General features: G+C 37.2%; 1 protein-coding gene across 3 annotated transcripts in view; it reads right to left on the reverse strand.

The window, feature by feature from the left end:
• The window catches only part of LCA5 (lebercilin LCA5), a 145,125-nt gene extending 118,736 nt beyond the window's left edge, over positions 1 to 26,389 (reverse strand). Inside the window, exon 1 of one of the 3 annotated variants that reach the window (XM_058734536.1) lies at positions 26,219 to 26,389. The gene's annotated coding sequence lies outside the window, so the exon portion shown is untranslated. The remainder of the gene's footprint in view (positions 1 to 26,218) is intronic. The other 2 variants (XM_058734535.1, XM_058734533.1) reach the window with 2 other exon arrangements.
• Positions 26,390 to 26,593: the final 204 nt, after the last annotated feature.

Below are 26,593 nucleotides of genomic sequence, written 5' to 3' on the forward strand. Positions count from 1 at the left end.
ATAAATCAAAGTCCTCCAAAAATACCAGAAGGAATTATAGCATTTTATAGTGTATGTTGCTGTTGTTGTTCTTCTAGCAGAGGAAACAGCTGAATATAGAAATATGTGTTCTGCTTAAGAATAACTCTCAAAAGAGCATGTTCCCTAATAAAGAATAAAAGCACATTAACGCCAGTGTTCTCTCTCTGTTGGGGTTTCTACAAGGCAATGATCGGGGGAGAAGTGTCCCTAACCCGCTAGCACATTCTCCTGAACATTTCTTTTTGCTCCTTATAGAATCACCATCACTAACTTATTTATTTTCACAGTAGGAAATCTCATAAGAGAAATAATCAGAATTACTTTAAATGATTTGCCTTTATTAGATTAAAAACAAAAAAACCATAAGATGTCAAAATTACTTTTTTCTGTTTTTTTAAATCTTTGCACCATTGCCAAAGAGTTAAGATAGACTTTTTAGCTTTTAAAACTTAATTTTAGTTTAAGGAATTTATGTAGCACATAAACAGAAAAACCTATTTGTATTCATTGTCACATGCAAAGATTATTAATGCAAAAGTGAGATTTGCAAGATTTTGATGGATCTCCCCAAACAATATCAAATAAGTAGTAGAAAAGTGGGAAAAGCAAGAATTCCTGCCTACATACAATGCAAGAATTCTTAACCTGGGGTAGGAGTTCTTGTGTGGAATTCTTTGGGTCTGTGGATAGTATTCAGAGGATCTATACTGACCTCTCTTTATTTAGGAATCTTGGTACTTTGTTTATCATGATTTTTTTGTCTGAATTTTGAATTTTTTAAAATGTTTATTCATTTATTTTGAGAGAGAGAGAGAGAAGAGGAGAGACAGAGAGAGAGAGAGAGAGAGGGAGAAAGAAAGAGAGAGAATCCCAAGCAGTTTCCACATGGTAGCACAGAACCTGACACTGAGCTCGATCTCACAAACCATGAGATCGTGACCTGAGCCAAAATCGAGTCCGGTGCTTAACTGACTGAGACACTCAAGCGTCCCTTAATTTTGAATTTTTAAATATTGCTTTAAAATATCTTGATAGCTGATGTTTTTGGTGCTCAGAAGTGTGAATGTTTTGCTCACCTCATTCGAGTCCTGACCCTGATCTACAGACTATTATTGTTTTCACAAACTTCTAATTGAAACTTAGCATTTTCTTTAACTGTGAACTTGAGCAACAAACCATAATAGTGTAAACATGATCTGTGACTTTGATGCCACCACTTTCAAATTATGAATTATTACATCTGTGGTATGTATATCTTGTTATTCGATGCCTTAATAAAGAAGTAGACATTAATATGCCACAAATTCATTTACTTTAATAATCTGCAACTATATCTCAATAAAATGTGTTTCTTTTATAATCGTATGAAATTTGTTTTATTCATTTAAATACACTATCCTGGAAGAGGATCCACAACTTTACCAGACTCTCAAAGGGTCCATAGCACAAAAATGGTTAAAAACTTTGTATGGGATAACTAGCTAGCTAATCTCTTGGTCGATATCTCTGAATTGAGACCATTCATTAATTTAGGCAACCTATAACTCATATACACACATTCAGGCTCATATAAGTATATATATATGTATATATATATATATACATATATATGTATATATATATATACATATATATATACATATATATTTTATATATACATATATATTTTATATATACATATATATACACATATATACATATATACATATATATACATATATATATATATATATGTGCAAATAAGAAATTTTTGGAATCAATGCATGCCTGAAATAAACCAAATCAGTTTACCTATACAGACATACTTTAAGTGGTATGAGAACACGTAACAGTTTGATAAAAGTTCAAGTTCCTGGGTCCTACTTGAACTCAAATCTCTTGGGATCTTGGGCATAGGAATTAAACTTTTATGCCAGCTTCCTTGAGATTCTGATTCAGATGGCTGTTGTCCTAAATGTGCTTCAAACTCCAATCCTTAAAGATCACTACAACAGGTTGTTAAAACCTCTTCTCAGTGAGACTTTCAAATCATTCAGAAAGCAGTATTTTTAAAATCTCCTTATATTTAGTACTGCTTTCTTCTTTCTTCGTTTTCCTTTCCTCCTGCCTTCCCTCCTTTCTACCTTCTCTCTCCTCCTCTCTTCATTTTAAAGAAACTGTTTTTTTTAATTATCAGATATTCCAGGTAATTTAAAGGGAGAATTTCGTGACAAAATTTGCTTATGTACACATCACCCAACTTAAGAAATTAAACCCTGCAAATAAAGTCTAATTCTGTCATTAACCTTCCTTATCATATGTTAGTCCTTCACCTTCAAGAAGTAATTAATATTCAGAATTGGTGTTTATCCTTCACATATGCATGCTTAAAATAATAGTACATATATTTGTATCATTAAATAAGACATAATATTATATTGAATGCTTCTAAATTTATATAGTTGGTTATATACCACATGTGTCTTCTGCAACTTGTTATTTTCTCAACATTGTGCTTGTGAGATTTATCCATAATGATACAAGTAGCTCTATTTTTTTTAAATATACTTTTTCTTTTAAGATAGTCTTGTAGAAAAATTGCAGAGTACAGATAGCACCCATACATCATTCTCCCAATTTTCTTCAGTGTTAACATCCCACACAGCAGTGGTACTTTTGTCCAAATTGAGAAATTAACATTGGTACATTACAAATAACTAAATTCAGACTTTATTTGGATATCATCGGTTTTTCCATTAATACCCTTTTTCTGTTCCGAAATCTAATCTGGGAATGCATTTAGTATCCATTCATTTTTTTCCTACCATGCGATTATACTAAAATTTCTCCATCATTGTATTGACAGACATTTAGGTTGTTTCCAGTTTTCATTAATATATCTGATATCTTTGTGTACACATATGATGTTCTTGTGCACACACATGTAACATGTATGTTATACCTACATACAATTTCACAAATAAGTGGAAGTCCCCACTGTTCCAAATTCTTTCCAGCTTTTGGTATTGTCAGATGACATTTTTTACCAATTTTATGGATATAAAATAGCATCCATTTTTATTTTAATTTACATTTCCTTAGTTACTAATGAGATTGAGCATTTTTCATGTGTTTTCTATTTTGCAAAGTGCTTGTTCTATCAATTGCTTTTGAATTTTTTTGTATTGATTTGTAGACTTTTATATATATAGAGAGAGAGAGACACACACCCTATACTAAATCTTGGTTGACAATATGTATTTCAAATAACTTCTCTAAATAGTGGCCTGTCTTTACTCACTTTTAAATTAAAACAGGGTCTTCAGGTGCACATTAAATGTTAATGTGGTCTAATCGATTCATAGTCTTTTCCCTGAAGATTTGAATTTCTTTTTCTTGATAACACAATCTTTCCCAATCCTGAAAGCACAAAAATATTCTTCTATATTTTATTTTTTTATTTCTATTTTTGAAGAAGAGAGAGACAGAGAATGAGCAGGGAGAAGGCAGACAGAAAGGGAGACACAGAATCTGAAGCAGGCTTCAGGCTCTCAGCTGTCAGCACAGAACCTCAGGCAGGGCTCGAACCCATGAACCGTGAGATCATGACCTGAGCCGAAGTTGGCATTCAACTGACTGAGCCACCCAGTCTCCTCTCCTGTATTTTCTTCTAAAAGTTTGAAAGGTTTGCTTTGTGTATTTTGGTCTTTACTCGACTTGATGTAGATTTTTGTGTATGGTGTGAGGTAGGAACCCGGTTTCACTTTTTACAGAGAGCTATCCATTATCGCAGCAGCATTTATTCAATGGCTTATCTTTCCCCACTGATCTGCAATGCCACCAATATTAAATATCAAGTTACTATATGTGTTTGGCTCTGTTTCTGGACTCTCTTCTTTCCATTGCTCTATGTTGTTTTGCTAACACCATAGTATCTTAATTATCATATCTTTGTAAGTCTTAATATCTGGAAGAGCCCTCATTTTGTACTTTCTCTTCAAGAATGACTTGGCTATTCTTTGCCCTTTGATCTTCCATATCATTGGAAGGATTCTAATTAATTCTTTATTTTAGGATCAGCTTGTTAAGGTCCATAAACCAAAACAAAACAACAAAAAACTTGGTATAATTCAACTGTGGTGAATTTGTAGTAAAATTGATATCTTTATGTTCTAAGTCTTTATGTTCACACATATGGCATATCAGTTTAGATTTATAATTTTCTTTCAAGAATGAGTGAAATAAAGGCATTACTTCTGCAATTGTAAACTAGAGAATTAGCACCAACAGTTTCTCAATCTAAGAAATACTAAAAGATACAATCCAGACAGAAAGTGATCCTAAATGGATTGTGTGAGAGGCAAGAAGGAATGGTGAGCAAAGGTATTAGCATAAATACAGGCAAATAATAACAATAATGTCTAATTTGTGAAAGGTAACCAGAATAAAGTCAAAATACTAAACATATAGTATATGAGTTGATAAGTGGGTGATAGCAGCTAAATCATTCTAATATCTTTATATTATCAGGAAGAATAATAAATATCTTGATTATTTTAGACTTGAAGTAGGCATGTTAAATGGTAACAGTAATAATTATATTTTTAAAAAATTTTTAATATTTATTTTTGAGAAAGAGACAGAGAGCAAGCAGGGGAGGGCAGAGAGAGGGAGACACAGAATATGAAGCAGGGTCCAGGCTCTGAGCTATCAGTATAGAACCCGACACAGGACTTGAACTCATGAACCATGAGATCATGACCTGAGCCAAAGTCAGACACTCAAACAACCGAGCTACCCAGGTGCTCCAGCAAGAGTAATAATTAAAAAAAAAAAAAAAAAAGATATTGAGTATTATAACATTTCCAAAAAAATAGAGGGAGGGAAATAGAATAAGAAAAAGGAAGAAAAAAGAAGAAAAGGAGGAAACAAAAGATAAAAAAAGAAAAATAGTAAACATGAAATAAGATAGTAAAAAAACCCCAAATATATGACTAGTCAAACAAAAGTATTTTTAAAGTAATCACGTCTCTACTTAGAAAACAAAGCTTGTCAGGCTGGATTTTTTTTTAATTCATCTATTTTTTGGTTTAAATTTTCTTATTTTCGATTTTTTTAATGTTTATTTATTTTTGAGAGGGACAGAGTGTAAGTGGGGGAGGGGCAGAGAGAGAGGGAGACACAGAATCTGAAACAGCTGTCTCTCTCTCTCTCTTTCAAAAAAAAAGAAAAAACAAAAAAACAAGTACATAAAAAAATTAAAAACAGGGCACAAAAACAGACACTCAGATCAATGGAACAGAATAGAGAACCCATAAATAGACCCACAAACGTTTGGCCAACTAATCTTTGACAAAACAGGAAAGAATATCAAATGGAATAAAGACAGTCTCTTCAGCAAATGGTGCTGGGGAAACCAGACAGCGACATGAAGAAAAATGAACCTGGACCACTTTCTTACAGCATACACAAAAATAAATTCAAGGTAGATGAAACACCTAAACATAAGACAGGCGAGGCCATCAAAATCCTAGATGAGAAAGCAGGCAACAACCTCTTTGACCTCGGCCACAGCAACTTCTTACTCAATATGTCTCCAGAAGCAAGGAAACAAAAGCAAAAATAAACTATTGGGATCTCATCAAAATAAAAAAGCTTCTGCACGGCAGAGGAAACAATCAGCAAAACTAAAAGGCAACTGATGGAATGGGAGAAGATATTTGCAAATGACATATCAGATAAAGGGTTAGTATCCAAAATCTATAAGGAACTTATCAAACTCAACACCCAAAAAACAAATAATCCAGTGAAGAAATGGGCAAAAGACATGAAGAGACACTTCTCCAAAGAAGACATCCAGATGGCTAACTAACACATGAAAAAATACTCAACATCACTCATCATCAGGGAAATACAAATCAAAACCACAGTGAGATACGTCCTGACACCTGTCAGAATGGCAAACATTAACAATTTAGGCAACAACAGATGTTGGTGAGGATGTGGAGAAAGAGGATCTCTTTTGCATTGTTGGTGGGAATGCAAGCTGCTGCAGCCACTCTGGAAAACAGTATGGAGGCTCCTCAAAAAACTGACAATAGAACTACCCTAGATCCAGCAATTGCACTACTAGGTATTTGCCTGAGGGATAGGATACAGGTGTGCTGTTTCAAAGGGGCACATGGACCCCAATGTTTATAGCAGTGCTACCGACAATAACCAAGTATGGAAAGAGCCCAAATGTCCACCAATGGATGAATAGACAAAGAAGATGTGATATATATATATATATATATATATATATATATATATGTATATATATATATATATATATATATATACACAATGGAGAATTAGTTGGCAATCAAGAAGAATGAAATCTTGCCATTTGCAACTACGTGGATGGAACTGGAGGGTATTATGCTAAGTGAAATTAGTCAGAGAAAGACAAATATCATATGACTTCACTCACAAGAGGAATTTAAGATACAAAACAGATGAACATAAGGGAAGGAAAGCAAAATGAATATAAAAACAGGGAGGGGGACAAAACATAACAGACTCTTAAATATAGAGAACAGAGGATTGCTGGAGGGGTTGTGGGGGGTGGATAGGCTAAAAGGGTAAGAGGAATTAAGGCATCTACTCCTGAAATCATTGTTGCACTATATGCTAACTAACTTGGATGTAAATTAAACAATAAATAAATAAATAAATAAATAAATAAATAAATAAAATAGGGGAAAAAAGGCAATAGGTCAAAAAGTATGTTACAGGAATATAGAGTAGTACAGAGAAGCAAATGATTCATATCATGAGAGTTTTTGATCTTCAAAAAATTTAACACTAAGTTATACATTAGCTGGAAGAAGAGCAGAATGAGAATAAATGAAGTAAGAGTGTCAGCAAATGTGTGAGGAAAGTGCATAAAACTGAATCTTGATGTTTTTATATCTTTTCAGCTCTTATATATAGATTTCTGGGTTTGATTGGAAGCATGTAAATGGTGGTAATAAATGAGTAAGTGAAAAAAATTAAAAATAAAAAAATAAGTTTAAAATACAAATAGAATACACTCAAAGAGTAAACTAAAGACATAAACAAGAAAATAATTATAAGATATTAATAAAATAGAAAATATACAATAAATAGGAGTGAGAACATCAAAAGTTGGTTCTTTGAAAATGCTGATGAAATTGACAAACTTCTAGCAAGTTTAATCAAGAAAAATGAGAGGATTCAAAGTAAGCACAATTAAAAATGAAAAAGGAAATAATACCAAATTTTGCAGATGTTGAACAGAAAATAAAAGGAAATTGTGAACTTTATATCAATAACTTGAAAATACAGCTTATCAAAACTGAAAAAATATAACTTACCAAAACTGATTCAAGTGTAAGTATACTAAGAAATAATCTCTAACCATGAAAGAAATTGAAGTGGTAATTCAAAATTTTTCCCAGAAAAAAATGTCAAGCCCCATAAAGTTGTCAGGTGACTTCTATCAAACAGCTAAGGAACATATTATTTCAACTTCATATAAACTCTTCTGCTCATGATAACGTGAATCCAGGTAAGTACTAAATTTTTAATATATTATGACCCTGAATCACTTGAAGATGAATGAGCTTTGGGGATATATGATCAAACTATAATAATAGTTAAAAATTTTTTTTTAATGTTTATTTATTTTTGAGACAGAGATAGTGTGAGTGGATAAGGAGCAGAGAGAGAGGGAGACATAGAATCTGAAGCAGGCTCCAGGCTCCAAGCTGTTAGCACAGAGCCCAACACAGGGCTTGAACCCATGAACCGTGAGATCATGATCTGAGCCAAAGTCGGACATTTAACTGACTGAGCCACCCAGGTGCCCCTATAATAATAGTTTGTGAAAATGGGTGGTAGTGGCAAAGCTACACAAATAGATCAATGGAACAAAATATACACTTTTGAAACAGACACATTTAGGGAAATTTGATTTATGCTATAATAGGCATTGCAGGTAGGTGAGTAAATAAAAAACCAAGAAAATTTTCTCGGTCCTTTTTTTTTTTTTTTTTTTTTTAAGAAACTAGAGTCTGGGGTAAAGCTTAAGGGCTACTTCTTTACTGGGACATCTAATCCCAGGGCAACAAAAAGTGAAGAACAGTGAGGCTGGAAAGGAGGGTGAAACAAATACATTTCTGAGTCTCACAAAGAGACACAGCTGGGTGCTCACTGCTCAGTCATGCTGAACATTTTAAGACAGGCTGTTCAGAAGCATCATGCTTCACAACAGTCTACCAGAGGGAGGATGAGAGGAGAATTAATCTGCTGGTTTTCACTTGTCTTCTATTCCTCACTGCTCAAAGTTTGTCTCAGAAAGCACTAACCCCACCACAATTCCAGGCTGTATCACTCGGTCCCTTTGGTTCACCTATAGGACACTCATGCCAAGATCCCATGCCTTGTAGTGTTGGATTTTATCCAGAGGAGGCAGTGGCAGGAGGAGCCAGACACTCTATGAGTCCATCTGGGTTGGGCCTGGGTGCCAGATCCACTGGTACTCCCACGACAACAGACACGATGGGGCAATGCTGCAGCTGGCACTCCGGGGGGAAAGTTGAGATAAATGGCAGCACCAGTAGACGAGGCAACAGCTACAGCAGCCGTAGAGTCACCAGGAGCTCACCAAGAGTAATCAGCTGAGGACTCTGGGCAAGGTGAATCTGAGTGAATTGGAGGAGTTGCATTAATTGTGTCCAAAACAACAGGCTATTAAAAAAAAATTGGATATTCACATAGAAAAATGAGATATCTGTTCCTACCTCACTCCTTTAAAAAAGTCAATTCCATGTGGAATAGAGATTTAACTGAATGGCAAGACAACTAAGGAGAATATAATTACCAGAAGAGAAAGATTTTTTTTAATTTTATTATTAAAGAATTTTTTTAATGTTTATTTTTTTTTAATTTTTTTTTATTAACGTTTATTTATTTTTGAGACAGAGAGAGACAGAGCACAAACGGGGGAGGGGCAGAGAGAGAGGGAGACACAGAATCTGAAACAGGCTCCAGGCTCTGAGCCGTCAGCACAGAGCCCAACGCAGGGCTCGAACTCACGGACCGCGAGATCATGACCTGAGCCGAAGTCAGACGCTTAACCGACTGAGCCACCCAGGTGCCCCTAATGTTTATTTATTTTTGAGAGCAAGAGAAGCAGGAGCACAAGTGGGAGAGGGGCAGAGAGAGAGGGAGCCACAGAATCCAAAGCAGGCTCCAGGCTCTGAGCTGTCAGCACAGAGACCCATGCAGGGCTCAAAATCATGAATGTGAGATCATGACCTGAGCCAAAGTCAGAAGCTTAACCAACTGGGCCACCCAGGTGCCCCTCTTTTTTTTTTTTTTTTAAGTTTATTTATTTATTTTGAGACAGAGAGAACACACAAGCAGGGGAGAGGAGCAGAGAGAGGTAGAGAGAGAATCCCATGCAGTCTCCATGCACAGTGCAGAGCCCAATGTGGGGCTCAATCCCAGGACCATGAGATCATGACCTGAGCCAAATCAAGAGTTGGACACTTAACCAACTGAGCCATCTAGGTGCCCCAAGAAAGATTTCTTAGGTCTTCAAAAGTACAAACCATAAAGATTTAAAAATTTTATAACATTGAGGTTAAGGATCTAGTGTTCATCAAAAGACTTCACAACAAGAGGGTTTTATGAGACAAACCACAAATCTGGAGAAAATATTTGATTACTCACATAACTGATAAAGATATTTAGGCTATATAAAAATTATTATACATCAGTAAGAAAAAGACAAGCAATCCAGTAGAAAAGGCCAAACAACATGAACAGTGTTTAACAGAAGAACACAAATCATCTGTGAATATATTTTAAAATGATCAAACTTAACATCTAAAATCAATTAATGTAATGCATCATACAGTATGATAAGGGACAAAAACCATATGACCATCTCAATAGACACAGAAAAGGCAATTAACAAAATTCAACACTCTTCATGATATAAAAGCAATCAATGAACTAAAAATAGAAGGGAGATTCCTCAGTCTGATTAAGGGTATCTATGAAAAACTCACAGCTGCCATCATACTTTTTTTTAAATTTTAACTTGTTTTATTTTTTAAAATTTACATCCAAATTAGTTAGCATATAGTGCAACAATGATTTCAAGAGTAGATTCCTTAGTGCCCCTTACCCATTTAGCCCATCCCCCCTCCCACAATCCCTCCAGCAACCCTGTTTGCTCTCCGTAATTATGAGTCTGTTTTGTCCCCCTCCCTGTTTTTATATTATTTTTGTTTCCCTTCCCTTATGTTCACCTGTTTTGTCTCCTAAAGTCCTCATATGAGTAAAATCATATGATTTTTGTCTTTCTCTGACTGACTAATTTCACTTAGCATAATACCCTCCAGTTCTATCCACATAGTTTCAAATGGCAAGATTTCATTCTTTTTGATTGTTGAGTAATACTCCATTGTGTATATATATATATATATATATATATATATATATATATACCACATCTTCTTTATTCATTCATCCATCAATGGACATTTGGGCTCTTTCCATACTTTGGCTATTGTTGATAGTGCTGCTATAAACATGGGGGTGCACTTGTCCCTTCGAAACAGCACACCTGTATCCCTTGGGTAAATGCCTAGTAGTGCAATTGCTGGGTTGTAGGGTAGTTCTATTTTTAGTTTTTTGAGGAGCCTCCATACTGTTTTCCAGAGTGGCTGCACCAGCTTGCATTCCCACAGCTGCCATCATACTTAATGATGAAAGACTGGATGCTTTCCCCTTAAGATCAGAAAAATGAAAAAGATGTCACTTTTGCCATTTCTATTCAACATTGCACTGGCTGTTTTAGCCAGGGCAATTAAGAAAGAAAAATAAACAAAAGGCATCCAGATTAGAAAAGAAGTAAAATTATCTCTACTTGCAGATGACATCATCTTTCTTCTGTAGAAAATCCTAAAGTGTCTGTTAAAAAACCACTAAACCAAAAAATCAGTTCAGCTAGGTTGCAGGACACAATACCTATACAATAACTATAAATACCTATAAATCAATAGTATTTCTACACAGTAGCAATGAACAAATCAAAAGTGAAATTAAAAAAAATCAATTTACAATAGCACCAAAAAGCACCACATACTTAAAAATAAATTTAACAGGGGCGCTTGGGTGGCTCAGTCAGTTAAGTGTCTGACTTTGGCTCAGGTCAGGATCTTATGGTTCATGAATTCAAGAGCCACATTGGGCTCCATGCTGATGGCATGGAGCTTGCTTGAGATTCTCTCTCTATCCCTCTCTCTCTCAAAATAAATAAACTATAAAAAATATTAAAAAAGAATGAACTTAACAGAAGTACAAAACTTATACTCTGAAAATTATAACATATTGTTGAAAGAAATTAAAGAAGACCTGAAATAAATGGAAAGACATTCAGTGTTCACAGTTTGGAAGACTTAATACTGTAAAGATGGCAATACTCTCCAAACTGATCTACACAAACAACACAATCCCTATTAGAATCATAGTGGGCTTCTTGGCAGAAATCAACACGATGAATTTAAAATTTACATGGAAATCTAAGGAACTCAGAATAGACAAAACAATTTTGAAAAATAACAGATTTGGCTGGCTCATACTTTCCAATTACAAAATTTACGACAATGCTACAGTAATCAAGAAAATGTGGTACTAGTGTAACAAAAGACATAAAGATCATTAAAATAGAATTAGTTTTAACCCTCACATTTAGGGTCAATTGATTTTCAACAAGTATGCCAAAACAATTAAATGGGGAGAAAGAAGAGTCTTTTCAAGAAACGGTGCTGGGACAACTGGATATCCACATGCAAAACAATGAAGTTAGACCCATAACTTACACGATATACAAAATTTAACCCAAAATTTATCAATCTAAATGTGAAAGCTAAAGCCATAAAACTCTAGAAGAAAGTACAGACAAAAATCTTTATGACTTTGAACTAGTCAATGGATTCTTAGATATGATACCAAAAGCAAAAGCAACAATAAAAAAATGATAAAATGGACATTATTGAAATTGAAAATTTTCTGCTTCAGAGGACACTATCAAGAAAATAAAAAGACGGGGGAGGGGCCAAGATGGCAGAACAGAATAAAAGTTTTTTTTGCATCTTTCATCCCTGAAATGCAGCCAGATCAACAGTAAACCATCTTGCACACCTAGAAAACTGATTTGAAGATTAACACAACAATCTGCACAACCTGAACCACAGAACTTGGCAGGTACACAGCATGGAGAGGTGAACTGGGGAGAGAGAAGCTGTGGAGGGGCAGGGAGCTGTTTTTGCTTATGGAGAGAGAACAGAGATGGGGGAGAGGGGGGAGCAAGTACAGGAAAAACACCCGCCCCCCGGAAAGCAGCTAGAGAGAAAAGGGAGAGTGGAAACAGCTGCAAGGGACTGGAAAAAAAAAGGGAGAAAGGAGAAAGGAGAGGTTTTTAATTCCATTAAGACTCTATAAACAGTGGGAGCACAGATTCTGGAACTCTGCAGCTTGATAACTGGAGGAGTTCTGGTGGGAAGGGCAAATCTCCGGGAGCAGAGAGCGAGGTCCGAGGACCCCTCGGAGCCACATGGGCAGTGGCGGTTTCCCTGCTGGGAGGACATTTGGTAGAGGCTGGGCGGCCCTACCACAGGCAAAGGTCCTAGAGGACCTGGAAAACAACCACATTTGCTGGTATTGGAACAAAGACATTAAGGGTGAAGCCTGGTGCCAGATGTGTGTTGTGATTTACCATAATCCCTGAAACACTGCTGCTACAGGATCGTGTGAACTTTTTCTGGGATGGGCTGGCACCCAGCTGCAGTCTCTGGGCATCAGCAGCAGTGTGGTCTCCTAAACGTTCCTGGGGGCAGGCCAGCACCCAGCCATTGCTCAGCGAGAGTCTCCCCCAGAAAATCTGAGTAGGTCAAAGCCGTAGTCCCTGAGAAGTGAAGGATTGGGTAATACAGCTGCATCTGAGATAAAACTCAGGAGGGAGGTGATAGCCTGATGGCTTGGTCATGGATAGTGTAGAAGCAGGGAGTGGATGGAAGCCAGGGACAAAGGAGAGGTGTGCCTGATTGCCTGTCTGGGAGAGCACAGAGCTCTGATAATAGAGACTGGGTAGCTGGGTGACACCATTTTCACCCCTACCACGCATGGGCATAGATGCCTACATGCACCACAGCAATCCACCCCAGTAAGATAAGCAGTGCCATCTAGTGGAGAATGGAGCTGTTACACTAAGCCCCGCTGAACTGGGCCAAACTCGCTCTTCAGGAACAACACAAGTCAGCCTGACTGCTTAATTTACAGACTATAAAGTGCTTCATAGTTTTACTTCTAGGAGAAACCAGATGTAATTTCAGTTGTACTTCATTCTGTTCGCTGGTCTATCTATTTAATTTTTCTTTTCTTATTCTTGAATACAAAAAGAAAAAATATTTTTATGTTCCATTTTTATTAAAAAGATTTTTCTTCAATTTTTTTCTACTGTATTTTTTATTTTTTGTAATTGTTTAAAATTCACTTTCACTTTAATTATTTCATTTTATTCTATTTTATTGTATTCATTTTTTTCAAATTTTCAAACATTTTCCTTTTTTTTCTTTTCTTATCTTTCTCTTTTTTCTCTGATCTTTCAATCTTCTTTCAACAGCCAGACCAAAATACACCTAGGATCTAGCTTCATTTATTTGATATTTTTGTGTGGTTTTAAATTTTTAAATTTTTATTGGTTTTACTTTATTAATTCCTTTTCCTCATTCAAATGACAAAAGAATTCACCCCAGAAGAAAGAACAGGAAGAAATGACAGCCAGGGACTTAATCAAAACAGATGTCTGAACCAGAATTTAGAATCATGATAATAAGAATACTAGCTGGGGTTGAAAATAGATTAGAATCCATTTCTGCAGAGATATAAGAAGTGAAATCTAGTCAGGATGAAATAAAAAATGCTATAACTGAGCTGCGATCTCAAATAGATGCTATGGTGGCAAAGATGGATGAAGCAGAGCAGTGAATCAGTGATATAGAGGACAAACTAGGAGAATAATGAAGCAGGAAAAAAAGAGGGAAACTAAGGCAAAAGAGTATGATATAAGAATTAGAGAACTTAGTGACTCATTAAAAAGATATAACATTAGAATCATAGGGGTCCCAGAAGATGAAGAGAGAGAAAAAGGGGTATAAGGGTTATATGAGCAAATCCTAGCAGAAAACTTCCCAACCTGGGGGAAGACACAGACCAAAATCCAGGAGCATAGAGAACTCTCATTAGATTCAACAAAAACCAACCATCAACAAGGCATATCATAGTCAAATTCACAAAATACTCAGGCAAGGAATGATGAAAGCAGCAAGGACAAAAAGTCCTTATCCTACAAGAGAAGACAGGTCAGGTTCACAGCAGACTTATCCACAGAAACTCTGCAGGCCAGAAAGGAGTGGCAGGATATATTCAATGTGCTGAATCAGAAAAATATGCAGCCAAGAATTCCTTATCCACAAGCCTGTCATTCAAAATAGGAGAGATAAAACGTTTCCCAGATAAACAAAAGTTAAAGGAGTTTGTGACCACTAAACAAGCCCTGCAAGAAATTTAAGGGGTACTCTCTCAGGGGGTAAAAGATGAAAAAAAAAAAAAGACCAAAAGCAACAAAGACTAGAAAGGACCAGAGAACACCACCAGAAACTCCAACTCTACAGGCAACAACACAATAGCAATAAATTCATATCTTTCAGTGCTCACTCTAAACAACAATGGACTAAACGCTCCAATCAAAAGACATAGTGTATCAGAATGGATAAGAAAACAAGATCCATCTCTATGCTGTTTACAAGAGACCCATTTTAGAACTAAAGACACCTTCATATTGAAATTAAGTGGATGGAGAACCATCAAACATGCTCATGGGCACCAAAAGAAAGCCAGAGTAGCCATACTTATCAGACAATCTAGATTTTTAAAAATGTTTTATTTATTTTTGAGACAGAGACAGACAGACAGAGAATGAGTACCAGAAGGGCACAGAGATGGGGAGACACAGAATCTGAAGCAGACTATAGGCTCTGAACTGTCAGCATAGAGTCCAACACGGGCTCAAACTCGTGAACCATGAGATCATGACCTGAGCCGAAGTCGGACATTTAAGTGACTGAGCCATGCAGACACCCCAGAAAATCAAGATTTTAAAATAAGGACTGTAACAAGAGATGAAGAAGGGCACTATATCATAATTAAGTTGTCTATCCACCAAGAAGATCTAAAAATTGTAAACATTTATGCTTCAAATATGGCACACCCAAATATGTAAATCAATTAATCACAAACATAAAGAAACTCATTGATAATAATACCATAATAGTAGGGGACTTTAACACCCCACTTACAACAATGGACAAATCATGTAAACAGAAAATCAATGAGGGAACAATGGCTTTGAATGACACACTAGACTGGATGGACATAACAGATATATTCAGAACATTTTGTACTAAAGCAGCAGAATGCACATTCTTCTCCAGTGCACATGGAACATTCTCCAGAGACACAAGTCAACCCTCAAAAAGTACAAAAAATCAAGATCACACCTTGCATATATTCAGACCACAGCTCTATGAAACTCATAACTGACCACAAGAAAAATTTGGAAAGCTAATAAATACTTGGAGACTAAAGAACACCCTACTAATGAATGAATGGGCTAACCAAGAAGTCAAAGAGGAAATTTAAAAGTACATGAAAGCCAATGAAAATGATAACACCACAGCCCAAAACCTCTGGGATGCAGCTAAGGCAGTCATAAGAGGGAAGAATATAGCAATCCAGGCCTTCCTAAAGAAGGAAAAAGGTCTCAGATACACAACCTAACCTTACACCTAAAAGAGCTGGAAAAAGAACAGCAAATAAAACCCCAAACCAGCAGAATACAGGAAATAATAAAGATTAGAGCAGAAATCAATGCTATAAAAACCAAAAAAAACAAAAAACAAAAAACAAAACAAAACAAAACAAAAACCAGTAGAACAGATCAATGAACCCAGGAGCTTGTTCTTTAAAAGAATTAACAAAATCTATAAACCTCTAGTCAGTTTGATCACAAGAAAAAGGAAAGGATCCAAATAAATAAAATCACAAATGAAAGAGGAGAGATTGCAACCAACACCACAGAAATACAAACAATAATAAGAGAATCTTATGAGCAATTTTATGCCAACAAATTGGGCAATCTGGAAGAAATGGGCAAATTCCTAGAAACACATACACTACCAAAACTGAAACAGGAAGAAATAGAAAATTTGAACAGACCCATAACCAGTAAAGAAATTGAATCAGTAATCAAAAATCTGCCAAAAAACAAGAGTCCAGGGCCAGATGGCTTTCCAGGGGGAATTCTACCAAACATTTGATGAAGAGTTAACACCTATTCTCTTGAAACTGTTCCCAAAAAAATAGAAATGGAAGAAAAACTTCCAAACTCATTCTAGGAGACCGCACTACCTTGATTCCAAAGCCAGACAAAGACCCCACTAAAAAGAAGTACAGACCAATCTCCTAATGAACATGGGTACAAAAATTCTCAACAAGACACTAGCCAACTGGATCCAACAATACATTAAAAGAATTATTCACCATGACCAAGTGGGATTTATTCCTGGAATGCAGGGCTGGTTTAATATCTGCAAATCAATCACTGTGATATATCACATTAATAAAAGAAAGAATAACAACCACATGATCCTCTCAATAGATGCAAACAAAGCATTTAACAAATTATAGCATCCTTTCTTGATAAAAACCCTCAAGAAAGTAGGGATAGAAGGAGCATACCTCAAAACCATAAAAGCCATATATGAAAGACCCACCACTAGTATCATCGTCAATGGGGAAAAACTGAGAGATTTCCCCCTAAGGTCAGGAACACGACAGGGATGTCCACTCTCACCACTGTTATTCAACATAGTATTGGAAGTCTTAGCCTCTGCAATCACACAACACAAATGAATGAAAGGCATCCAAATCAGCAAGGAGGAAGTCAAACTTTCACTCTTCACAGACGACACAATACTCTGTATGGAAAACCTGAAAGATTCTACCAAAAACTGCTAGAACTGATCCATGAATTCAGCAAAGTTGCAGGATATAAAATCAATGCACAGAAATTGGTTGTATTCCTATATACCAAAAATGAAGCAACAGAAAGAGAAATCAAGGAATTGATCTCATTTATAATTGCACAAAAAAAACATAAAATATCTAGGAATAAACCCAACCAAAGAGGTGAAAAAGCTATACACTGAAAACTATAGAAAGCTAATGAGGAAATTGAAGAAGGCACAAAAAAAAAAGGGAAAAAATATTCCATGCTCATGGGCTGGAAGAACAAATATTGTTAAAATGTCAACACTACCCAAAGAAATCTACATATTTAATGCAATCCCTATCAAAATAACACCAGCATTTTTCACAGAGCTAGAACAAACAATTCTAAAATTTGTACGGAACCAGAGAAGACCCCAAATAGCCAAAGCAATCCTGAAAAAGAAAACCGAAGCTGGAGCATCACAATCCTGGACTTCAAGGTATGTTATAAAGCTGTAATCATGAAGAAAGTAAGGTACTGGCACAAAAACAGACACTCAGATCAGTGGAACAGAATAGAGAACCCAGAAGTGGACCCACAAACGTATAGCCAACTAATCTTTGACAAAACAGGAAAGAATATCCAATGGAATAAAGACAGTCTCTTCAGCAAATGGTGCTGGGGAAACTGGACAACGACATGCAGAAGAATGAACCTGGGCCACTTTCTTACACCACACACAAAAATAAACTCAAAATGGATGAAAGACCTAAACATAAGACAGGTGAAGCCATCAAAATCCTGGAGGAGAAAGCAGGCAATAACCTCTTTGACCTCGGCCACAGCAACTTTTTACTCAACATGTCTCCGGAAGCAAGGAAACAAAAGCAAAAATAAACTATTGGGACCTCATCAAAATAAAAAGCTTCTGCACAGCAGAGGAAACAATCAGCAAAACTAAAAGGCAACCGACAGAATGGGAGAAGATATTTGCAAATGATATTATCAGATAAAGGGTTAGTATCCAAAATCTATAAAGAACTTATCAAACTCAACACCCAAAAAACAAATAGTTCAGTGAAGAAATGGGCAAGAGACATGAATAGACACTTCTCCAAAGAAGACATCCAGATGGCCAACCTACACATGGAAAAATGCTCAACATCATTCATCATTAGGGAAATACAAATCAAAACCACACCTGTCAGAATGGCTAACATTAACAACTCAGGCAACAACAGATGTTGGCGAGGATGCGGAGAAAGAGGATCTCTTTTTCACTGCTGGTAGGAATGCAAACTGGTACAGCCACTCTGGAAAACGGTATTGAGGCTCCTGAAAAAATTAAAAATAGAACTACCCTACAACCCAGCAATTGCACTACTAGGTATTTATCCAAGGGATACAAGTGTGCTGTTTCAAAGGGGCACATGGATCCCAATTTCTATAGCAGTGCTATTGACAATAGCCAAAGTATGGAAAGAGCCTAAACGTCCATTGATGGATTAATGGATAAAGAAGATGTGGTGTGTGTATATATATATATATATATATATATATATATATATATATATATACACACAATGGAGTATTACTCGGCTATCAAGAAGAATGAAATCTTGCCATTTGCAACTACGTGGATTGAACTGGAAGGTATTATGCTAAGTGAAATTAGTCATTCAGAGAAAGACAAATATCATATGACTTCACTCACAAGAGGAATTTAAGATACAAAACAGATGAACATAAGGGAAGGGAAGCAAAACGAATATAAAAACAAGGAGGGAGACAAAACATAAGAGATTCTTAAATATAGAGAACAAACAGAGGGTTGCTGGAGGGGTTGTGGGAGGGGGATAGGCTAAAAAGGTAAGGGGCATTAAGGACTCTACTCCTGAAATCATTGTTGCAGTATATGCTAACTTGGGTATAAATTTAAAACTAAAAACTAAAAATAAAAATAAATAAGAAAATGAAAATGAAAAGACACCCTAACAAATGGTAGAAGATTTTTGGTAATTCTATTATATAGTAAGGAACATTTTAAATAGAATATGTAACAAATTCTTACTATTCAATAATAAAAAGAGAAACCAATTTTTAAAATAGGCAAATGATCTGAATAGACATTTCTCCAAAGAAGACACATATACAAATGGTTTGCAAGCATATGAAGAGATGCTCAACATCACCAGCTATCAGGGAAATATAAATCAAAACCAAACTGAGATACCACTTGGCATACACTAGGATGACTACAATCAAAAGACAGATACTATATGGGTGAATATATGGAGAAACTGGAAACCTCCGACACTACTGATGGGAATGTAAAATGGCACAGCCACCATGGAACTGTAGCCACTGGCAGTTCCTCAAAAGGTTAACCATAAAATTAACCATATGAGCTAGCAATTCCACTCCTAGTATATATGCAAGAGAAAGGAAAATATATATCCACATGAAAATTTGTACACAATGTTTATAAGTGGAAACAACTCTGGGAATGCAAGCTAGTGCAGCCACTCTAGAAAACAGTACGGAGGTTCCTCAAAAAACTAAAAATAGAACTACCCTGCAACCCAGCAGTTGCACTACTAGGCATTTATCCATGGGATACAGGTGTGCTGTTTTGAAGGGACACATGCACCCCCATGTTTATAGCAGCACTATCAACAATAGCCAAAGTGTGGAAAGAGCCCAAATGTCCATCGATGGATGAATGGATAAAGAAGATGTGGTGTGTGTGTGTGTGTGTGTGTGTGTATAAAGGAGTATTACTCAGTAATCAAAAAGAATGAAATCTTGCCATTTGCAACTACGTGGATGGAACTGGAGGGTATTATGCTAAGCAAAATTAGTCAGAGAAAAACAAATATCATATAACTTCACTCATATGAGGACTTTAAGATACAAAACAGATGAACATAAAAAATAATATAAAAACAGGGAGGGGGACAAAACAGCAGAGACTCATAATTATTGAGAACAAACTGAGGGTTGCTGGAGGGGTGGTGGGAGGGGCGATGGGCTAAATGGGTAAGGGGCACTAAGGAATCTACCCCTGAAATCATTGTTTCACTATGTGATAACTAATTTGGATGTAAATTAAAAAAAATAAAAAATAAAACAAGTTAAAAAAAAGTGGAAACAATGCATGTTGGATTTCTATATATCATTCAACTGATGAATGGATAATGTGTTGCATATCCACAGAACGGACTATTATTTGGCAATAAAAAGTAATGAAGTACTGATCATGGCACACTCTCAACATGGATGAAGCTTCGGGGTGCCTGGGTGGCTCAGTCGGTTAAGTGGCCGACTTCAGCTCAGGTCATGATCTCACAGTCCGTGAGTTTGAGCCCCGCATCGGGCTCTGTGCTGACAGCTCAGAGCCTGGAGCCTGTTTCAGATTCTGTGTCTCCCTCTCTCTGACCCTCCCCCGTTCGTGCTCTGTCTCTCTCTGTCTCAAAAATAAATAAACGTTAAAAAAAAAAATTAAAAAAAAAAACATGGATGAAGCTTAAAAGCATTGTGCTCAGTAGAAGAAGCTGCTCACAAAGAACCACATGTTACATGATTTCATTTATGGGAAATGTCCAGAGTAGATAAATCTATAGAGACAGAAAGTTACCAGGACTGATGGATTTGGGGTTGGGGCAGGGGAAGGGTGAGAAATGACTGCTAGTGGCTATAGGACTGCTCTGGGAGATGATGAAAATGTTCTGAAGTTGCTTGTGGTGATGGCCGTAGAACTCCGTAAATAAACAAAAAGGTTTTGAATTGTACACTTTAAATAAGTGAATTGTAAGGTATATGAATTACATTTCAGTAGGGTTACAAAAAAAATAAAAAATGTTCAACCTCTTCAACATCAGATAGATGCAAATTAAACCACAAGGATATATTATTTTATTCAAAACAAGTGGGGAAAATGTAAGTTTTGGAAAGTGTCAAGTGTTAGCATGGTCACAGAACAGTGAGAATTGTCATCTGCTACTTAGGGGAGTGCAAATCAGAAGCACCACTTCGGAAAACACTTTGGCAATAACATGTACGTACCCTATGACCTAGCAAAGCCGCTCTTTTCACACAAACACCAGGAGACATGTGCAATTATGTTTATAGCAGCTTCTGTTGTGAGAACAAAAGACTGGTGCGGCCCAAATGTGCGACTGTAGGGTGGATTCAACTGACCAGGACAGGGCAGGCAGTTTACCAATTGCCCCATGGGAACCAGCAATTGCCCCATGGGAACCAGTGGAGGAGAGGACATTCTATACAAGGAAATTGGGTGCTACTAGGAAGGGGAAATGGCCAAAAACCACAACCGACATCACAAAACAAATACTATCTACATGCCAGGGTTGTTTGGTTTTTTCCAGTTGGTTCAGAACCCCCAAGGAATGTGGGTGTGATTATATACCTCCCTCACACAACTGGAGAGCAACGCACCTTATTATTAGCCCAGCATGAATGTGGAATCCTAGAAGGAAATGATATGAGGGTTGAGAAAACAGGCGCTTGGCAACTAAATGTTTTCCCAGGTGCAAGATGGGACTCTGGGTGATGGACACTATTCCTAGCTATGCATAGAGGAAAAGTAACAGTAAGCAGAAGGCAAATCACTCTCCATTTGTCCCCTGGCTATATCCCCCCACCCCAGAGAACCAGGAACAGGGACTGAGGAAGCCAGTGGACCCTCCATTCCTTACTGGGTTCAAAACCTGCATTATCCAAGGCACCTGGGTGACTCAGTCGGTTGAAAGTCTGACTTTGGCTCAGATCATGATCTCACGGTTTGTGAGTTTGAACCCCACATGGGGCTCACACTTGGGGTCCTTTGTCTTCTCTCTCTGCCCCTCCCCAGCTCATGTGCTCTCTCCCCAAAATAAATAAAACATTAAAAAAGAACTGCATTATCCACATTACCCATTCCTTCACTCTCTACCCAGGGAGAAAACCAAACCTATCCTTGTTTTCATTCCTGCCCTCTCAGGCACAGAGGTAGATACTGTCTTGTTGCTGGGAAAAGTACTTCCTTCTTTCATCTGAAATGGGTTCCCAGCTTCTCTTGCCACTAATCATTTATTTTCTAAGTGTGACATTTTCCCATACTTGTCCTTTCTATTAATAAATCATCAGTTGTCATACCATCTTCCCAGGTGACACTGATGTCATTGATTTGCTCCCTCACCACTGCTTCTTCTTCTGGCCACAGATTATTAAAAGCATCACAAGAGTCCCTCCGAAGGCTCCCTCCCCCGTACCTCTGCCAGCTGTAAACAAATCTCAGTGTCAGCTGAAGGATTTCATGTCCTGAACTGCAAACCGGGATCAACTGCCAACACCATTTACCTAAGGTGGTAAAATCTGTGAATTATGTTTTTTAGACAGGATTTTTCTCTCTAGAAAAAGGCAGCAGGGCATCTTATAGGTCACAGACGGAAGGAGTTTTAAGTGCATCTGCAAGAACATATACATGTATATATACATTCTTGTGTGTATAGATATATAAAAAATATATACAAATATGATATATAAATAATGTAGTAATGTTCCAGCAATTCAAGTGGATTTTACCTTTTGAAAGTTTAACTATTTTCCTGATGAATATGATCAGTTTTATATGTAATGCTTACTTATTTTCACCTAATACCTTATAACTGAAGAGTGAAAAGGCCTTTTCAATTTAAAGTTTCTTTGGTTACTGTTCACATCATTATTTAATAGCCTTAACCATTCATAGCACACACTATTGTCTCCAGGAGGTTCTTGAAAAATCATTTTACTATATAGTATCTTATATTTACTTTAACTATTATTATTATATGGTTCTTGCCTTCAAGAAATATTTGAGGTGGCTTATAATAAAAAACAAAAATAATATAACTATAATAGTAGAAAATAAAAGCCATGCAAAAGAAAGGAATCAACTATGCTCATTAGCAAATAAAGCTATACTGATTGAGCATTAACCTGAGCTTCCTTAGCAGCCAAAGTAAAAGGGGAAACAGAAACCTTACCAACAATTTAAATTCAAAAACTGGGTTTGGTTTTGTTCTGCAATCAAATCTAAAAGGAGTTTATCAAATAGGAAATGTTCATTCATTCATTTGAAAATTATTTGTTTAATACTTACAAAGAAACAAATCCTGTATAACATACTGGGAACACAACATTAAACATTTCAAAAATGGTCTCTGCCCTCACAGAGTTTAGAATCTGTTGTGAGATACAGACAATAAACAACAAATCAAACAAATAAATATATAAATCACAGTTAAAGACACGTACAGAGACTAGGAAAATAACCAAATTTCAGGAAGGACTCCCTGAGGGGGTGACATTTAAAAAACAAAAAGAGATAAAATGTCATGTCTGCCTACAGATGTTTCAGGGAAGTTTAGAGTCCTGAAGTAATCCTACAAAAAAGTTGATTTTTGAGGTGCAGAAACTCAAAAATATTTGTCAGATACCCTGCTTAGCAATGTTACAGAGGGGAAATTGGAATACAGGCAGCAGATTTTTAATAAATGTACCTAAGAGTGAGGCCTTAGGGCAAGTGTCAAGCAAGACTTTTTTTAAAATTTTCTTTTGTTTAATTATTTATTTTTGAGAGAGAGAATGTGAGCAGGGGCCATGCAGACAGGACAGAGGATCCGAAGCAGGCTCCGTGCTGACAGAAGAGAGCCCAGTGTGGGGCTCGAACCTACAGACTGTGAGATCATGACCTGAGCCAAAGTCAGAACTTAACTGACTGAGCCACCCAGGTGCCCGACTCAGGCAAGACTTTTAATGTGAGGGTGGAAGAGGTAGCAGAATCTGCCTTCAAGAGTTCTTAAGGATGCATGCTTACCTACTTGGGCTTATGGGATCCTGCCTAAATGCAAAGGTTTAAGAATGGCCTTATCTTGGGGCATCTGGGTGGCTCATTCAGTAATCATCTGACTCTTGATTTCGACTCAGGTCCTGATCTCACAGTTTGTGAGATGGAGCCCCATGTTAGTCAGCATGGAGCCTGCTTGGGATTCTGTCTCCCCGCCCCCCTCTCTGCCCCTCCCCTACTCGTGCTTGCTCTCTCAAAATAAATAAATAAACTTTTTTTTAAAGAATGGCCTTATTTTGGTAATCTGTAGCCATGTAATTGCTTTCTCTTCCATATCTCCTATTTAAGTAAAAGAAAGACAGGTAAGGAATGTTGTTTATGATAGAAACGTTATCGTATTTAAGGTTGAATGATTTAGAAACTGAAAAAAACAGGAGGAAGTTATATGAAACTTCTTTGTTCTTTTTTAGTCTGCTGAGAATGCAAGGAGAGAGGGGAGAAGGAGGAAGAAACAGGGCGAGAGAGACGAAGTGAGCATGAGTGCAAGAGAAAACCTCTGCTTTGAAAGGAATATGATGTTGAAAAAAGCTGACAGGCAGAAAACAAGTCAAAGTGTTGCTGCTATGGTTACTGGACCGTCTGTGTTCTTGCCTACCAGACAGCAAAGGGTGATATAACCTGGTAGCCAGCTAAATATTAAAATGGATCCAACAGGGGGCGCCTGGGTGGCTCAGTCGGTTAAGCGTCCGACTTCAGCCCGGGTCACGATCTCGTGGTCCGTGAGTTCGAGCCCCGCGTCGGGCTCTGGGCTGATGGCTCGGAGCCTGGAGCCTGCTTCCGATTCTGTGTCTCCCTCTCTCTCTGCCCCTCCCCCGTTCATGCTCTGTCTCTGTCTCAAAAATAAATAAACGTTAAAAAAAAAAAAATTTAAATGGACCCAACAGGGACACCAGTTACTTTTGTCATTTTTTAAGAGAGTGATTCTAAATCAAACTGCAGCACCACACAACTGTTCTTACCTCTCCTTCCACATGAAGCCCTCTAGGATGCCAGTACAATCCCCCTTGCGGGTATTAAGAAATATCGGAAGTACTGCAATGGCCCTGATTTTCAATCCTTGAGAGGCCATTGTTTCTATTAAACTTACAATTAGGCAATGGCTCAGCAGTTGAGACATTTATGTTTTCAATTGCAATTGATTTACAAAGAAACCAAAGGTAGACTCAAACACAAGAACTATCCTCTACAAGGAAATGAGACTCTCCATTGACCAAAGAGCCAATATTCCTCCAATGTGGCGCAATGCAAAGAGTATACTCTCCCCAGCAAAGAAATGAATATTCTAAATCCATCCCTCACTAGAATTAGAGCTTTCTTGTGCAAGTTCAAGGGAACTGTGGCGAGAATTGTACTGCAGAAAAACCAGCCCTGAGCCACCCCACCTACCCATGGCCCACAGAATGATTTATGAGAAATGCCAGCCACAAATAAGCCACTTTTAACCAAGACAAGCTGAAATTGAGCAGGTTTTGGATTTTGCCAATTTCATCCCCAAATTGCGTTCCTTTCCAACTTCTTTATTTAAGTAAAAGACAGACAAGTAAAAAATGCAGTTTTATGATGGAAACATTGTAATTCAGACTCATATTTAAGGTTTGAATAATTCAAAGACTGAAAAATCTCTAAAGAAGGCCAATCACTCCTGTGTATTTCTAGCCCTTAGTTCTTCCCCATAGATATCTTGCAGATACCTCAAAATTCACACATCCAAAGGTTAACTCAACTTTCCCACTTCCTATCACTTGTTCTATTTCCCTATCCCAGTGAATATCCAAGCTAGAAAGTTCAAAGCTATTTTCAACTTTCCCACCTCCAACTACGTTAGCCATGGGACTTAGATGAATTAGTTCACTTATTGTGTCTGAGCCTGGGTTTTCCTCAGTTGCCAAATAGGTTCCTCTCTTCTCAAGTTAGCGATGAAAGTTAAATGAGAAAGTATGTGGAGAATGCTCAGAACAGTGCCTGGCATAGTAAATGTTCAGGAAATGGTGGTGGTTCCATAATTATCCCTCACCGGATGACTTGAGGACTCCTAATCCATCTACCTGAGGATGGGAACTTCCCACTTTTTCCGTCCTTACTTTCTGCTCTCTTCAGGACCCCCACAGTGCACCACATATAATCATTTGTCTGTTGCAGTTTTCCTGTCCATGTGTCATCATTGCATGTTGGGTGTGTGGGAAGCACAAACTTACCTTTTGTTCACAAGTTTCCAGATGGAGAAAAGCACATCTGAGCAGCTGCACACAAGGGCATAGGGAAGTCATCCTTCTGCATTTGAATCTGAGACATTTGAGATGACTGAATCCCAAACTTGAAACAGGTGCCATAATGGGAGGAGCCAGGGGGTGGTGGTGATCAGTATCCTTTGCATGCAGAAGGAATGTGCATTGTTTTAGTTACATGGGGCATAGTAATGGTTTGCAAAAATGGCTTGCGTCAGTATCTCCCATCCCACAAGCTTTTCACAATGTGGCTCTTCCACTTCTCTCCTGAAGAGGTGGAGCCTATTTTCTCTTCTCTTGGATCTGGGCTGGCTTTGTGACTTGTTTTGACCGGTAAAATGTGGC

Source organism: Neofelis nebulosa, chromosome 6 (assembly GCF_028018385.1).
Source record: "Neofelis nebulosa isolate mNeoNeb1 chromosome 6, mNeoNeb1.pri, whole genome shotgun sequence".
Classification (NCBI taxonomy): domain Eukaryota; kingdom Metazoa; phylum Chordata; class Mammalia; order Carnivora; family Felidae; genus Neofelis; species Neofelis nebulosa.